The 11,419-nt window shown below is 33.4% G+C and overlaps 1 non-coding gene across 1 annotated transcript; it reads right to left on the bottom strand.

The window, feature by feature from the left end:
* Nucleotides 1-9,190: 9,190 nt before the first annotated feature.
* LOC111561513 lies at nt 9,191-9,297 on the bottom strand. The gene has a single exon (XR_002744164.1). It is a non-coding gene; the product is annotated as a U6 spliceosomal RNA (small nuclear RNA).
* Between the last annotated feature and the right edge of the window lie 2,122 nt (nt 9,298-11,419).

Raw genomic sequence — 11,419 nt, 5'->3', positions numbered from 1 at the left:
AAACAAGGAACTTTTTATTGAATTGCAAAATAAATGGACCCAAGGATTACACATTATTGAAGGGAACTTGCTAATTTTTAAGTTATAATGGTGCATAAACTATTTTGTATCTTAGAGTAAATGAAAAGTAAAGCTGTATGAAGACTTTTAAAAAATTAAAGAAATTTTTCTTTGAAAGACTCTATCTGTACAAAAGTATATGAATCAGATGTGTACAGCCTGATTATTACAAATGAATACAACTGTTTAACTACCACCAGAGTTAGAACATTACCAGTAGCTCCCTAACATTTCCCTTCTAATATATGTCCTTTTGTCCTATTTGAGGTAATTACTTTCCTGACTTCTAACACCATGTATTAGGATAAATATGTTTGCCTTTTAAAAAAAAATAGAACTCTACTTCATGATTTTTCTTTTTTGTCTTCATCTTTTGTCCTAGCTGTTTCTTATGTATGAAATGAATCTATGTTGTTGTATGTAGCAGTAGCTACTTTGCTGATTTTTGTATTTTTGCTGGTACCTGTTAATCCTTGAATGACTATATAAAGATTTTTGTTGTTGTTTGCTTTGCTTTCTTTTGTTTTATGTTGATGGGCATATAGAATGCTGGTGACTTAATTGTGCTCTCCCTCCCAAATTCATATGTTGAGGCTTTAACAAGCTTTAACTTCCTAGAACTCTTTCTGGAGATAAGATCTTTAGGAGGTAGTTAAGGTTAAATGAAGTCATTAAGGCTGGGACCCCAATCTGATAAGACTGTTACCTATGTAAAAAGGAATAGGGGAGCCTGGCTGGCTTAGTCAGTAGGGCATCCAGCTTTTGATCTTGGGTTGTGAGTTTGAGTCCCATGTTGAGTGTGGAGATTACTTTTAAAAATTAAATGAAAAGAAGAGGAAGAAATCTCTGTCTCTGTCTCTGTCTCTGTCTCTGTCTCTCTCTCTCTCTCTATTTCTATGTCAAATAAGGACACAACAAGAGAATTATCTGCAAGCCAGGAAAAGAACTCTCACCAGAAACCAAAGCCTGTCTAAACCTTGACTTGAGCAGTCCACACTCCATAACTCTGAGAAGATAAATTTATCTTGTTTAAGCTACCCAGTCTATGTTATTTTGTTATGGTAGTAAATAGGAATATGGATGTTTGAGCAAACTGAAGCAGACGTATAGATTGTTTTTAATTGGGAACTATTTAAAATAATCGTGTCATAGACATTCTTAACATTTCTTGTTCTTTGGAGCATGTATGTGTACATTTCTGTGATGTATATATCAGAGGGTATGCATATGCTCACAGTTGATAGATAATAACAGGTGTTCCAAATAATTTTGAACTCCCTTTATTAACATGTGTTAACAGTTCCAGTTGATCTGCATTTTAATCAGAACTTATAAGTGACAGTCTCCTTAATTTAAGCTATTTTTGGTTTGTTTGTAGTGGAGTCTCCCGTGACTTGTAGATTGAAACACTTCTTAATGATTATGGGTTATTTGGGTATCATTTTACCTGAGGTTTCTATTCAGTTTTTCAACATTTCTTTCTATTGGATTATTATTTAGTGATTTGTAATATCGTTTAGGTATTCCTTTTATTTCTTGACAAATATATTTTCCTAAAGACCTTCTGATATTGCCTCATATATTTTAAAGTGATGGATGCTTAAAGTAAGTACTAGCAGCTCCTGCTATTTGGTTGTGTGTACAGTGATGGCATGAACAAATTAGTTTGGGTATTCACTTGAGAACAAAACAGGCCAATGGTATCCTTAAGGTGGAGAAAATATTCTTTATTTAGCAAATGTCTAATGTGAGGGAAAAAGTTCTACCTCTACACACAGGTGGAACACCTGTGATGCCTGGCTACACATCTGATACTTTATAAAAAAGGAGACCCCAGGACTCATTTATTTCCACTTCAAAACAGTCATTCTTGACAAAAACTCATCCAGCAATGCTTAGTAATGTTCTCTTTTCCTTGCATGACAGTTATCAACTCATTGAGAGAGAGAAGGTATTAAATGAGAACTCTTTCACATACTTTATAATGAAATAGGAGTAGGTTAAGATATTTGCTCCAGTAAAATGTATTAACATATCAGAATTTATGTCTGGAACCAGAAGTTGGAGATTGAGAACACATGCTAGTTTTTTTTGTTGTTGTTGTTGTGGTGGTTGTTTGTTTGTTTTGTTTTTGTTTTGGTTTGGTTTTTGTTGTTGTTGTTGATTTTTTTTTTTTTTACAGAAAAAGGAAACTTTACTCTCAAAAAAAAAAGACTGAAAGGAGTTCATTCAGGACCAAACTTTCCTGGGTTTTAAATATATTATTCAATCAAAGCTTGTTATAATCATTATGTATGTTCCTGAAAATAGGACCTATTTCTGCTGAGCTCTCACTTTGAAAGATAAGCTGATGGGTAGAAAGCTATGCAAATTTTCAAAATTATATGAATTATTCCTGTAGGCTGAATTTTAGAGTAAAAAAGATCTTCCTGTTTCATTGAAGGCTAAAAAAAAATTAAACATTGCAGAAGTCTTTTGAAAACACTTCTATCTGATGAACTTACAATCAACATAAAGATTTTTAATTATTTTCTTCCTAAAATAGTCAATAACCAGGTAACGTGCTTTGTGAAGATGAATTACTTGGATCGAAGACAAAGAAAATAATTCTACCCTCTGTCAATGCAAAGAATCTTGGATGGGGTGCCTCAGTGGCTCAGTCAGTTAAGCATTGGACTCTTGATTTCAGCTCAGGTCAAGGTCATAGTCTCACAGTGGAGAGACAAAGCCCTGACTTGGGGCCCACACTAGGCATGGAGCCTCCTTAAGACTCTCTCCCTCTCTGTCTGTCTCTCCCTCACTTGCACTCTCTCTCTCTCTAAAATCAAAAACAAAAACAAAAAACAAAACAAAACAAAACAAAAGAAACAAAAAAACACGAAGAGTATTGGAGATTGTTGGTATTCCTTGACCCAGGATAGTCAATTTCTGACTGTAGGAGCTGTGAAGTTTCTGATTTTGTTTACCAGATCTTACCTTTGAGAACCAGAGTTTAACAATAATTACAGACAAAACCAAATGCTGAAATGATTAGATTTCAAAGTACTATTATTTAATATCCTAAGTCAAAGTTCCCACCATAATATAATTTTTATGATTATCTAGTAAGTTATTGTGAAAAAGCGAGTCTTCATAATGAATACTTTATATTAGAAAAATTAATATTTATACAATGAAATAAATTGCATAATAGTTGGCATTTATGCTTTCATGTAAACATGTAGATGAAAAAGTTCCATTACATTAATAGTATTGCATTCTTGATTCCTAAAAGTAGAGAAGAAATGAATCTAATTAAAAAAAAAATATATATATATATATATTTGAGATTTGTAGAGCGAATTACTTTTTATATGGGAAAATTTATGATAGTGATAACATTTTAGAGATATGTATTATTGCACAAGGTTTTAGGGTTCTGTAAAACCATCTTATAAAAGATACCATCTTATAACTAGGTTCTTTGGTATACTACTATGGAGAAATAATAGATGGAATTTACAAGGACTGATCTTGCATTGTGCTACTAGAACAAATAGGCTTACTTAGGTTTAGAGTTTGGATATCACAGCTTTGTTTGTTTGTTTTGTTTTTTTTTTAAGTTATTTATTTATTTATTAAGAGAGTGCAATTAGGGGAGACGTAGAGAGAGAGGGAGAGAGAAGATCTCAAGCAGGCTCTGAGCTGCCAGCACAGGAGCCCAAGGGCTCAGACCCCAACTCAGGATTCAAACTCAGGAAGTGTGAGATCATGACCTGAGCCCAAAAAAGAGTCAGATGCTGAACCAACTAAGCCACGCAGGTGTCCCTGTTGTTTGTTTTAATAGGAAAAGAACTTGTAAGAAAAACTTTTGCATGAATTACAATACAACCTATTTTTCAGGGTCAGTCAGAAAGCAGAGTTCAGGTAAAGGTTGTTTTTATCTGCTCTTACTGCATTTTGTCTGGAAGTTCCATGTTGTCCTTGATAACTTGAGAACCTCTTTTTAAAAGCATATATTTTGAAACCAGTACCTCACGGATAAGAACAAAAGTGAATGAGCTGCAAAGTTTATCTAAGGCTGGGTTTAAGGAGAGTTAAATACAAAAATAAAAACAAAAACTAGTCCACAGGACACTGGTTGACACATTTCTGTTCTCAACATTTTTTTTTCCAAGCAAGAGAAGTCTAGCACTCAGACATTTTGGAGCATAACAATAAATGAATAAACCATACATGCTTTTTTTCTTCATCATTCTGAACATTTCTAGAACTTTTCCTAAAGACTCATGTGCCATGAGATCCCAAGCAAATTCTTCCTGACGGGAGAGTATATATGGTTCAAATGAGTTGCTATTGGGATTTTAAAATATTTTCGGCACAAGGTCAAAACTATGATTCCAGTATTCACTCCTGACAAGATTTTACCTATCTTCTGCTCCCCCCTTCCGAATGGATTGGCACTTTTGAAAACTTAAACTAAAAGATACAATAACATTTCAATTGTTTCATGCTCCATTGTTTTCTAAAAGTGGCTATCTCTACATGGAGGCAGAAAGATAATCAAAGAGGAAGACAGGGTAGGGAATGCGCTTTTGAAATTGTAGACATCATGATAAAGCATCGCCATGCATGATGACCCCTACCATATTCACAAGAAATACTTTTATAAGTTGAAGAAACTACTTTGAAGGCTCCCTGCTGATTGAATTCCAAAAAAATACATAGCACATTTGTAACCAAGATAAAAAAAATGTACAACCAATTAGGGGAACAAACATAATTCTGGGGAAGAGATAAACTAATTTCATAGAGCTAGTTTTCTAAATTCAATGTTTGTATTCCAAATTTTGGGCTTTTAATTCAAAGGAAAATATACATTATATATAATATATGTGTTTAATTTGTTAAATCATGGTTGTTCACGTATATATGTATACATATGAAGTATGTGTAAATATCTGATTTGTTATAGCATGGGTGTTTTGATGGCAAACTATAGATTAGGGAAGAGGGAAGAAGTTATTATTGTAGATTGCCATATCTTTGAAAAAGAGTGCTCAGAAAGACAGGGATTTTTGCCTCTGGTCTGTTAAAGGGACAATTCCAGAGAGGATCAAGAGCAAGTCTGTGCCTGTCAGGGGGAAATTGGAAGCAGAGTTAATCATTTTGGGAAGTCTCAAAACAGCCTAGAAAAAAAATTGCAAAATAAATCTCAAACAGATTGTGTCCAAGAGAGAAATTCCACACCTATAATGAAAAAGTTTTGTTTCAGTAGCTAGTGCATTTATCCTTTTTTATTAAAATTGATTATCTTATTTTTTTTTAAGTGAATGAAGGTTTCAGGTATTTTTCTGCATTGATTCCTTGGTGAAAGTACTTAGTTCTACTAGATCTAGTTGAGTCTTTCATATTGCTATTGATCAATAAATACATTGGGATGAAATCAGTCATCTAAACTTCTCTAGACAGGTATTTATCTACCAAATTACATAGGACAAGTAACCTTTAAATGATTTAGCAAATTGTAGTTTATCATATTCAGTAATATGGATTAGTCTTCTGGTAATATCAGTTCAACCTTTTCTCATTTCCTTTTAAAACTTAACCATTTAACTGTAGATTTGGACTGGTCAAAATAATTTGCATGTTTTTGTTTTAAAAAATATTATATGAGTTCTGCTCCATTGCATAGCATTTATGATGAGAGTGAAATAAGAGTATGGAGTCAAAGTTTTAAACATGTTTCAGCAAAAGGAATAGTAAAGGTGTAAGAATTTAACCCTATTTCTATTTTCAGAAATACTACTGGAGGAAAAGGCATTGTTTTAAAGATAATAACGGTGGCTACTGTTTATTTACTGTTTATGGAACCACAGGCACTGTATTAATCTTTTTGTTTCTATAAGTTAAATTTACCTGCAAACAAAAACCAGAAATCCATATGAAAAACTTCTGTGATTATCTCCACTTTACATATGAGACATTTGAAACTCAGAAATCTTAATAAATGGGCTAATGATTATATATCCTGCTATTGGCAAAATTAGCAGTTCTAGGTAATTCTGATTCAGTTCTGCCCAAGGACAGAAGCAGACAGTGAGCACACACCCATAGTTAAAAATAAGGTATCCAATTTTGAGCTAACTACTCACCTTAAACCAACAAAAGAGAAGGATAAGGGATAAAGGACTAGGGAAAACTAACTGAACTGTCATTTCTTAGAGTGAGGACTCTTCTCTGAGCTTGGAAGCTGGTTACAGCAGATTAATGTCTACATGTAATATTTTGAAGGCTAAGGATTCTCTTTAGATGGAGAGTGTCGTCTTCAGTTCTGTGATACGGGTGATGATTTTTCTGGCTGTATGTTTTGTATCTCACCCTTCAGTCCCTGGTTCTTGGCGGTTATTCATGAACACTATCCTCCATACTTTCCTTTTTCCAACTCAAAGCACCAGAAAGAATGGTTAATAACAAAAGAAGACAGAAAACAAGTCATGAACAAAGAGAAGAAGCTAATCACACACCCCTTTTCTATCCCAGGACCTCCTCTAACTCACACCATATTTTTATTTTTTATTTTTTTTAACGTTTATTTATTTTTGAGACAGAGAGACAGAGCATGAACGGGGGAGGGTCAGAGAGAGGGAGACACAGAATCTGAAACAGGCTCCAGGCTCTGAGCTGTGAGCACAGAGCCCGACACAGGGCTCGAACTCACTGACCGCGAGATCATGACCGGAGCCGAAGTCGGCCGCTTAACCGACTGAGCCACCCAGGCCCCCCCTCACACCATATTTTTAAAGGAGAACAGATGTTTTTAGTGAAGTTTAGACTTTGATTAATATATTACTAGACATTTTAATTTCTCAAATGAAACTGCTTTTGTTGTTTGAGATGACTAGAGGAAATTTGGTTATCTGTGTGTCCAGAAAATTCAGAAGTTCTGCTCAACAATTCATCCAAACAATGAGAGTGAACTAGCCTAACAGATTGGATTTGGACAAGCGGTATAAGCAGGAAAGAATAAAGTTGATTTTGTTGTAAACAGCAATCCCTCTTGAAACATCCAGCATTATATGCATGAATGATCTAGTATCTTCATCGATCTTGATATATATACAGATACCATGCATGCTAACCATTCATTAAAAATATTAAATAACTCCCTGCTATTATCAGGTAGTATGTTTGGCCCTGGGGATATAATAATAAAGAGAAAAACAGGTATGAATGAATCAGGAACACACGAAATATAAAGGTATAACTGTGATTTTGTTATATCTTGCCTATAATATAGGGGTTTATCCTGTTCTTGTTCATTATTCAAGGCATCCCTGAATATACCCTGAATATATCCCTGAATATATTCCTGAACCATACCATGTTTTCTATCTCACAAGTGAAATGACTGTCAGATATGGAGAACTAAAAATAAAATTAACTCCAAAATCTTTCCTTTGTCAGAGGCTCTTTTTCTCTTTGCCTGTTAATTAGATTAATGAAATGATCTCAGATTGCACCGTGTTCAGAGACCTTTCTAATCACTTCAATAAACATGACTCTGGACAATAGCAATTAGAAATGCAATTATCATTTCTATTATAAATGATACGATAATTATATATTGAAAAATTATATACTGGCCTCTACATTCTTTTGTTATTTTCTAACTTCCATCTACCCATTAGTAGTATAAAAAATTAAATAATACCTAGGCTGACAGTTTTGTAAAGCAGAATAAAGGGAAAATGTGGCTACAATTTTTCCTGTTTTTTTTTTTATTTGTCACCATCTTTTTTAAAATGACAAAGAAGAATTTATTGAAGTTTTGAAAAGTGAAAGGGAACTTTGGAGATTTATCAAATGGGGAGCAAGCTATTTGAAGAGTGGAAAGAAAAATGGTGGTTATTTTGGGAGGTGTTTACAGAGAAGATCCTCAGAGCTCAGGGATACATACATCAAATACATTGGTGGTTTAGGAATTGCTGAAAATAGAATATTACTACTATGCAACCTAAGATAATAGGTACATTAATTATCAGTAGGAAAGAGCAAAGTCTATTGTCCCCGATGTGATCTTAAACCTACTAATTTTTGTTTAATCTGTATAATCAGGCTTTTAAACTCTCACCATATATTTAAGGCATATCTAATCTGCTCAAGTTTAGGGCATATTAAATCATTGAGATGCCCATTTCTCATTGCTTACAGAAAAAAAAAAAGAAAAGTATAGAAAAAGATTCTGAGTGTACTAGTAGAAATAAATCAACAAACTCAATTAAATTCTCAAGACATACAAAACACAATCAATCCATCCATAATGATATAACACCATTTCATGAGTGTGATTCATTTCTTATAATAATAAAAATCCCAGTGAATGGTACGTGGCCAAGGTGGTTTGAGTGCTATTTTTTAATATCTAGTAAATTAAGATAAAAATAGCATATCAAATTCTCAAATATTTATTGTTACAAACAAGGATTAGAACCTGATGACTGAGAATCTACCTCTCTGGATAAGTCTCCTGTTTTTTAGTGACACCAGACCCTACCCCCTGCTGAGATTCATATATCTGTAATAAGTTGTTACCTCCATAGCATTATTACCGATCAAATAAAATGTACTTCATATAAAGGCATACCTTGTAATTTATGTATTTTAATATTAACACACAATGTATATATACAAATATTAAATATTTAAATATTTAATATATGCACAATATGATAATAATTCCAACAAGCTTTTATTAAATTAAATGGAATGTTTTGTTGTTAATCATCATATAGTTGTGTTCAAGTAAATAATGCAATATATAGCTTAGTTAAAATTACCCTATAAAGACAGCATTTTGTGAGGAAGTTTGCCTATTCTTACCCATGAGAATAACAATTTTGAGTGACATAAATAACATAATTTTAAGGAACAAAAATTCATCCTATTGAAGCATTAAAATCCCAGATTTAGTGAAAATTACAGAAGGATTTTTATCTGAATCTGAAATAAAAATATTTTAAGAGATATCCACTCCCAGTTTATCCTTATTGGAGATTTGATGATGACCGTTATCCAACATGACTAAGAAAACAGTATTAGTGACTAGTGTCCTTGGCTTTCCCAACTCTTAATATTTCTTTTTTTTTTTTTTAATACAGAACACTTCACGAATTTGCGTGCCATCCTTGCACAGGGGCCGTGCTAATCTTCTCTATATCATTCCAATTGTAGTATATGTGCAGCTGAAGCGAGCACCGAACTCTTAACATTTCTGATCACATGGCAGCTTTCCCTATTTCCATCCTACTGGGGTATCACAGTCCCACTTATAGGCCCTCAGTATGGCTAAGTACATTGTGTGTGTGTATATACATATTTCTATAGTGAGAATGTCTAATATATATGTAATAGGTACCCACAGGAAAAGGAGAAAATGAACGGTGCAGAAGTATCTGACAAGAAAGTAACCGAAAGTTTTCTAAAACCAACAAGTCATTAAGCTACAGATCTAAATTCTAAAAAAAACCAAATCAGATATATAAAAAAGAAAGAATGAAAAACAAAACCATATAGAGACACATCATAAGACTACTGTTAAAAAACATGACAAAGGGAAAATCTTAATAGTAAATGGTGTATTATTTACCACCAAATCAATGAGTACTTCCAAAGGAATGATCATTTGATTCACAACTAACTTCTTAACAAAAGCAGTATAAGCTCAAAGACAGTAGGCTGGTATTTTCAAACTGTTGAATGAGAAGAACAAGAACTGCCATCTTAAAATTGTATGCCTGTAAAATAGTTTTCAAAAATGAACGTGACATAAACATATTTATAGATAAAATTTTTGAACATTCACCAAATCAAATTTTTGAATGAGAGGATTTTTAAATCAGAAGAATGATCCTAGATAAAAACTTCTGGATTTAAGAAGGAATAATAAACATTGAAAGTATGTCTAAAATATACTAATATAATATATGGTAAAATATTATCTAAACAGGTATAAAACATATATTAAAAGAATTAAAGTTCACAGCAATAATAGCTGTGCTATGTTGGAACATGGTAAATGGATTTAAATTGTGCTAAGTTCTAGAAAGAAAAGTGTAATTAATATTGAAAATATAATTAAATGATGAATGTCGCTATCTCTGACTAAAGCTTAATCAAAAGTACCATGCTTGTTATGCTATGCTATGTGAATTATCCTAAGTAAGGTTTAAAAAAGGGTGAGAAAAAAGAACATAGAATATTTACTTATCAAAGAAAATATGAGGTCCTTATAAATTTCCATGAGACCAGGCAAATTCTTAGGAGAACAAGGTAAGACAGTTTCCAAAATTGCACTCAAAATGAAATCTCCACATCTACTAATTTAGCAGTTAACTCAAGTATCCACCTAGTCATATTTAGGGAATAAACTAATATTTCTGGGGTAATAAAAATATATTAATTCAAATTCAGGGAAAGGAATTAAATACAATTCCCTTTTGGGGCGCCTGGGTGGCTCAGTCGGTTGAGCGTCCGACTTCAGCCAGGTCACGATCTCGCCGTCCGGGAGTTCGAGCCCCGCGTCGGGCTCTGGGCTGATGGCTCAGAGCCTGGAGCCTGTTTCCGATTCTGTGTCTCCCTCTCTCTCTGCCCCTCCCCCGTTCATGCTCTGTCTCTCTCTGTCCCAAAAATAAATAAACGTTGAAAAAAAAAATAGAATTCCCTTTTAACAAATGTTTATGGGTACAAATGCTATCCAGTATGCACATTTGCTTAAACTAGAAGAACAATTAGAAATGTAGAACTAAGCTGTAAGAATTAAAAACAACAACAACAACAACAATCCAATGCTTTTATAATCCAGGATTCACTTTATGCAGGTTAAAATAAACAAATGTGCAGATCAAAAAGTTATGTGTATAATTTAATTTAATTGCTCAGAGTTACTTGTGTCCTGAAAGGCATAAATACCAAAAGTAATGGTGATTTTGCCCTTATCCTCTGTTATCTGGGAAGTAGATGCCATGTTGAGTGAGTACTTGACAGGTTGCTGGATTTGTTGGTGCCTAGAGAAGTAGTCTGCTTCCCCCAGGCTTACTGCTGGTAAACGGGCGCCAATCAATCTCTTTTCTCTATTTTACCATCACTTTTTATCACACAGGAGGCTTACTATCGACTTTTCTATTAATTTTTTTTTGAAAATTTTCTTCTCTGTAAACACTTAAAAGCATACTTTTTTTTTTTTATCTTTGCTTATTTACTTCTCTTCCATCCCACAGCATTTTCTCTTAGCAGTTCAACTCAGAAATCAAAAATGTTATTTTGTACACCTAGCATGATATTTAGAAACCTAAAAATCTAAGAACATGCCAAAAAGTAC

Source organism: Felis catus, chromosome B4 (assembly GCF_018350175.1).
Source record: "Felis catus isolate Fca126 chromosome B4, F.catus_Fca126_mat1.0, whole genome shotgun sequence".
In the NCBI taxonomy this organism is placed as follows: domain Eukaryota; kingdom Metazoa; phylum Chordata; class Mammalia; order Carnivora; family Felidae; genus Felis; species Felis catus.
The sequence above is the reverse complement of the archived record's forward strand: the minus strand, read 5'-3'. Positions and strand labels throughout refer to the sequence as shown.